The sequence below is a fragment of the Betta splendens genome, chromosome 13, assembly GCF_900634795.4.
Source record: "Betta splendens chromosome 13, fBetSpl5.4, whole genome shotgun sequence".
In the NCBI taxonomy this organism is placed as follows: Eukaryota; Metazoa; Chordata; class Actinopteri; order Anabantiformes; family Osphronemidae; genus Betta; species Betta splendens.
Genome location: NC_040893.2, coordinates 20861152 through 20867151, shown reverse-complemented (window position 1 = coordinate 20867151; position 6000 = coordinate 20861152).

Here is a 6000-nt window from a genome sequence, read left to right as displayed (position 1 = left end):
AGCCTCTCGCTCCCACTCGCTCATGTAGAGGTTTGCGTATGAGGGGGCGTATCGCTGTCCCATGGCTGTCCCCTGTACCTGTAAGTAGAGATTTGTGCCAAACTGAAAATCATTATTTTTCAAGCAGATTGCTAGTAGCTCCAGGAGGTGTCGATCGGGTCTCCTGGGGTCGGGAAATCTAGCAAAAATGTCCCTGACTGCTCTAAGGCCCATGTCTGTGTTGATGTTGGTGTAAAGGCTCTCTACATCTATAGTAAAAAGTCTCGCATTGCTTGGGAGCTTGACATTCCGGGTGACCTCCAGAAAGTGGTAGGTGTCTTTAAGGTAACTAGGATGTCTGCTGGAGAGAGGACCGAGGAAAGAGTCGATGTACTGTGAAATGTGGTAAGTTCAGCTGTTACAGTCCGACACTATGGGTCTGCCTGGAGGCACCTCGTGAGGGACTGTCCATGTTTGAGGGTCCTTGTGTATTTTTGGCAGAAGGTAGAATTGTCTGCTCCTTGGGTCATTGGGGCCATAGAGATAATCTCTTTGTTTGCTCTTGATGTAGCCCTCAATGTACAGTTGCTGTATGATGGAGCGGATCCTGGTCTGTATTTGTGACTGCAGGCTGGCTGTGATAGGTATGTAATGCTGTTTATTGCTCAGCTGTCTTTGTGCCTCCAACAGGTATTGCTGTTTGTCCATAATCACTATCTTAGAGCCTTTATCGGCCGGTTTAATGATTATCTGAGCATTAGTCTGCAGCTCCCTCAAGGCCTGTTGCTCACTGACAGAGAGGTTGCTAATGGCGCCCTCTTGTGGCCGATTTAAGGCCAAGCATCGTCTGTCCTGTTTAATTAATTTCTGGACCCCTTTGCTGAGCTGTGTCCATTTTGGTTCCCAGCTGGACGCATGGGTGAATGGCACAAAGTGTGGTTGCACAGTGTCAAAGTAGTCTATGATCTTGATGCGTCTGTGGTAGGAGTGCAGGTCTTTACGCAATTCCTCTATGTCTGTGTGTGTGTCTTGTGGAACAAATGTCAGGCCCCTCTCCAGCAGGCTCAGCTGTGCGGCAGTTGGCCAAAAGAGCTCAGAAAGGTTGAGGACATTTGAGTGGGAAGAGCCACTGTCCTCCCTTCTGTTGTGCGTGTGTGAGGCAGGAGGCTCGAGCCTCCTGACCTCAGTGCTCTGGTTGGAGTTGGGGCCTACTGTAAATTTAAGCTCAGCTTTTGACACCAGAGGTCGAAGATGCTGTGTGCCGTGGCCGTGGTCCAATGGATGTTATCTGCTCTGGTTCTGAACCGGTCCTGTGGGATTCTAGACAATGAAGGTAAGTAGTTAGTAATATACGTATTAATGGTGTCCAGGTTCTGTTTCTGTATCTGTGTGAGGGATGGTGAGTAATTAATGAGGGGGAAAAAGATGCTGGCATTTGGAAATGCGACTCTGGATGCTACCGAGGTGTTTTTGGAGGTATCAGAGTGGATTTGTCCAGTTTGTTCAACTTGGATGTTTTTCCATTTTCTCGTCCTTTTTCCTCCCACCTCTTTGTTTTTTAATTTTAGCCTGGACCGATCAAGGTGTCTGGGCGGCTGACTCCCTGGCAGGGGGGCGGATGGCACGGCTGAGTGACCTGGAGGACAGAGGTCAGCAGAGGATGGGGAAAGCTGGTCAATGTCACCTGTGGTGAGTGTTGCCACATTTGTTAAGTCCCTGGCCTGTCGTACCTGTAAGCCCTGTTTACGATTCGTTGCCTGTGGTTGGTAAATTTCCCCTCCGGGATCACAGACACTGGACTTAATGGGGTGGTATGGCGTCTGTTCTGTAAAGGAAGGATCCTTAATTACACTCGGTGCCGGAGGAGAGTCTAATGAAAAGTGAAGGGTCAGCTGGGATATTGAAAACTGGTCCTGATCAGGGCCCTGTGGAGAAAGGTTGGTGACAGGCGAAGGGGAGGAGGCAGCAAGTGGAGGAGGACGGTGATGACGAGGAGGAAGTCGAGAGCAGGGAGCAGACTCCAGCACCTTTAAAGGGGAGAGAGTCTTTAAAGCTGAGCTATTATGAGACTTGAAATTCCTCCTGGTCAGTTTGGAGGTTTGTTGCAGCACATAGTGGGTCTGGTTAGACCGTGTGTCCGTGCTTGTGGTGGCTGATTCAGCTTGTGGCTGGTTCTGGATTTGAGTTTGTGGAGCTGCCATCACCTGCTGCTGCAGAGTGGGCCTATTGCCCAGACAGAGAGTTTGTAAATTCCTACTGGGCCTGGGTAGCGGTGGAAATTGCTCCCTGCTCTTTACGTCCAGTGGCTTGGAGACTGTTGGTGGTTCCTCTTCTGAATCTCTGTTGGAAAGCAAAGGCTGGTTTGACAATAAGACAGAAGGAGGAGTGTAATGAGGATCTGGGTTCTGCACTGCTGTTGCTGCTGCGGCCAGTACCCGCTCAACTGTCGTGGCTGTAGTGGGAGCAAGCCTGCCCCTGTACCGTTTTTCAGCCCAGTTTACTGCCACTTGAAGTGCAATATTGTTTCTATTTATTGGGCTATATTGAGAAATGATGTTAGCGTAGTGATCCCGTAAAATAACCAGGTTTTCCTCCATCCACTTGTTGGTGTTAGTGGTGATTTTTAACCCTAACCTAACCCTACCCCAACCCTAACACTAACCTTAACCCTAACCCAACGCTAACCCTACCCTAACACAAACAGAAAAATAAAAAGTAAAACGAAAAATAAAAAAGAACATAAAAATAAACATAACAATAAACTAAAAAACACTAAACAATAAAAATTAAAAATAAAAATAAAATAACAAAACACTAACCACATAACCTAAACAATAAAACCTAAAACCCTAAACCAACCCTAACATAAACAAACCAGAAAAATAAACATAAACCATAAACATAAAAATCACCACTAAACCCTAAACCTAACCCCTGAACCCTACCTAACTAACCCTAACCCGACCTAACCACCCCTAACACTACTAACACACTAACGCAGACTAACCCTAACCCAACACTACTAACCACCGAACCCAATAACCCTAACCCTAACCCTAACCCTAACCCTAACCCTCACCATAACCCTAACCCTATACCCTAACCACTAACCCTAACCCTACCCCTTAACCCCTAACACCCGAACCCCTAACCCTAACCCTAACCCCCTAACCCAACCTAAACCCTAACCCCTAACCCTAACCCCTAACCCTAACCCTAACCCTAACCTAACCCTAACCCCTAACCCTAACCCTAACCCTAACCCCCTAACCCTAACCCTAACCCTAACCCCCTAACCCTAACCCTAACTTGGGTCGCCGCCTCCACCCCAAGACCCTGCAGGAGGCAGAGACTTTCCTGACGGACAACCTCGACACTCAACATGCAATGGATTCACCTGAGAGCCCCTCCTCAGCCCAATCAGATGACTCTCTTTCATCAACACCATCCCAGGCAATCTCTTCAGCATTCCCCCTCTCCCACACATCATCACAAGCTCCTGCACTCAAACGCAGCACTGCAGCTCAAACACATTTATTTGCTGCAGCCAGCACTGCATCTCCTCTCCCACCTCGACCAGCTACCACTGTTTCCATAGGCACCATGACTGAGGAACAGCTGGGAGAAGGCAAGAGCATGTCTGAGGAAGAGAAAAATAATGAAAAAGATAACAATAACAACAATCATCATCATCATCATCATCATCGTGATGATGGGGAGAAGGAGGATGATCTTGATGAGAAGGATGAGAATGCGGGAGATGATAACGATCCTCACCTGTTCTCCCACCGCTCTCCTGCTCTTTCCATCTCTACTGACACGTTGCCATCTCCCAAACCCCAGAGGGAACCCAGGATCCACTCCAGATCCAGATTCAGCACAGGCCATTCTGAGGAGACAGACAAGACATCCACAGCGCAGCCTCACACCCGGAGGTCTGCACAGAAGTCCTCCAGCATCACAGTGCGACCCATCAGCTCCCGCACTACACAGAGACCTCCACCATCCTCCAGACGCCCACGCACTCCTACACAAAGACAGTCATTACCCAAAGCACATCCTTAGGTAATTGACTTAGCTACAACCATTTAGATTTTATATGATCTGCACATGACGGGTAGGTCTCACATATGCCACCAAAATTTTGTTTGCCGTTTTGGCCACTGGGGTGTACTCCAGGACCTTTTTCTGGGCCTCCTTAGATTCCTTTTGAAAATTATTTATTATAAGCGACCTGCTCAGAGCCCAGGTATAACATCTAGACCTGATTCGGCCCCAAAATATAATTATTTTAAACAAATTTAATTCAATTTGAAAACTAATTAAATTTACAAATGCTATTAAGTAATTACTATTGATAAAAACATTGTTTTGGAACAATAACAATAACAACAGTCATAATGGGTACTGTAAAGGTCATGATTTAATTCCTTTTTCATCCTAACCTCCCCCAGACCCATTTTTCCTAACCCTAACCATCCTCGGACCTACGCCTAATCACAACCAGTCACAGGCTTTTGCCTAACCCTAACCAATTCTTGGTTATTAGCCTTTTTTGTTTCTGGACCCAGACCTCAGAATCATGCCTATGATAACCACCCGATGACCCCATGTCTTATTTCAATCACCTTCAAACTCATCTGTCAACATAAAACCAAGATACTTATACAAAATATGTGTATAAAATGTTTACAAATTAATAAGAAAGAGAACACAGATGGGTTTATGTTTCTGTTTGAGATATGTGTGAATATAGTTGCATAGGCTCATTTAAATTACCATAATGAAGGTCATTTTCAATCATGCTTTTGTAGTCATGAGGTCCATGAATGATACTGTGTGGGATGCTGGGGATGCGGCCGGTGGATGTGGGCCTCCCGTTGCCCGCCTGGATGGAGCGTGCATCTGATCCCTCCATCTTTTGTGGATGGTGGGATCCAATCTTTTATTTTCTAACCCAGCCAGTGCCTGCAGGTGGGTTTGGTGGGTCTCCACGTCCCCTGGCTGCTCCCCTCGTCCCCCTTGGGAGAATGTTTCCTCCCTTCTTACTCCAGGTTCCTGAGGAAAGAAGTGTTTCTGTGATATTTGTACACAATTGTAATTACCATTAACAGAATAATCCGCATACTGTTTCATCAATAACTTCATTTTATGGTATGTTTATGTGGATTAATACCTTATTTGTATTTCATCCTTGCAGAATGTTTAAAGTTGGTTTTTGATCCTTATATTTCTGCTATTTACTCACCCGGGCTGTGATTTAAGGCCTCGCAGTTCCCGGCGTGGCCGTTAGGGGTGCTCTCAAGAATCAACAAATATAACAAAACCAAGAGCAAGAAAATTTTCAGACCGCTCAGTAAAAGGGGAATATTTTGACCGGAGAGCACCCACGCCATTTTGTTGCTAACTCAAAGGTAATTTTGTGCAAGCTAACCTGAAGAAGGTCCAAAAAGGACCGAAACGTCGTTATTTTGCTTGCTTTAGTACTTTTACCTGTCCATATATAAATAAATGTTTCAAGGACAGCACCAAAGAAAAGTCTTCTTCCTCTCGTTTTTTCACCGCATTTGAAAAACCTTTAGAAGAGCCTCATATTTTATTCTCACCATTATTATTCTTATTTCCATCCTCTCTTGTTGGATATTTTAGCGAAACTTTGGTCATAGTGTAATTAAAGTTTTTTCTTTCACCGCTCCGTCCGGCCGTTCATTACATGGCCCCTTACGGGCACGAGGAGTTTTTTGAAACGGGCCGCTATGAAAGAGAGGACCATTACATAGCCTCTGAACGCCATCCGGACCACAGGAGGTACCGTTCTGACTCCTATTATGAGCAGAGACTCCCTCGCTGTCATGCAGAAGTTATCAGGTACGGCCGCCACCGAGACGATGACCGCTATCAGAGGCGCGCCCCCGCTCAACGTGACCACGCTCCTCAGAGACCGTGGGATGGACGTAGAGACGATGAGCAGAATAAAAGGCAGCCCGCTCGCGCTTTTCACGCGCAACAGCTACGGTATCG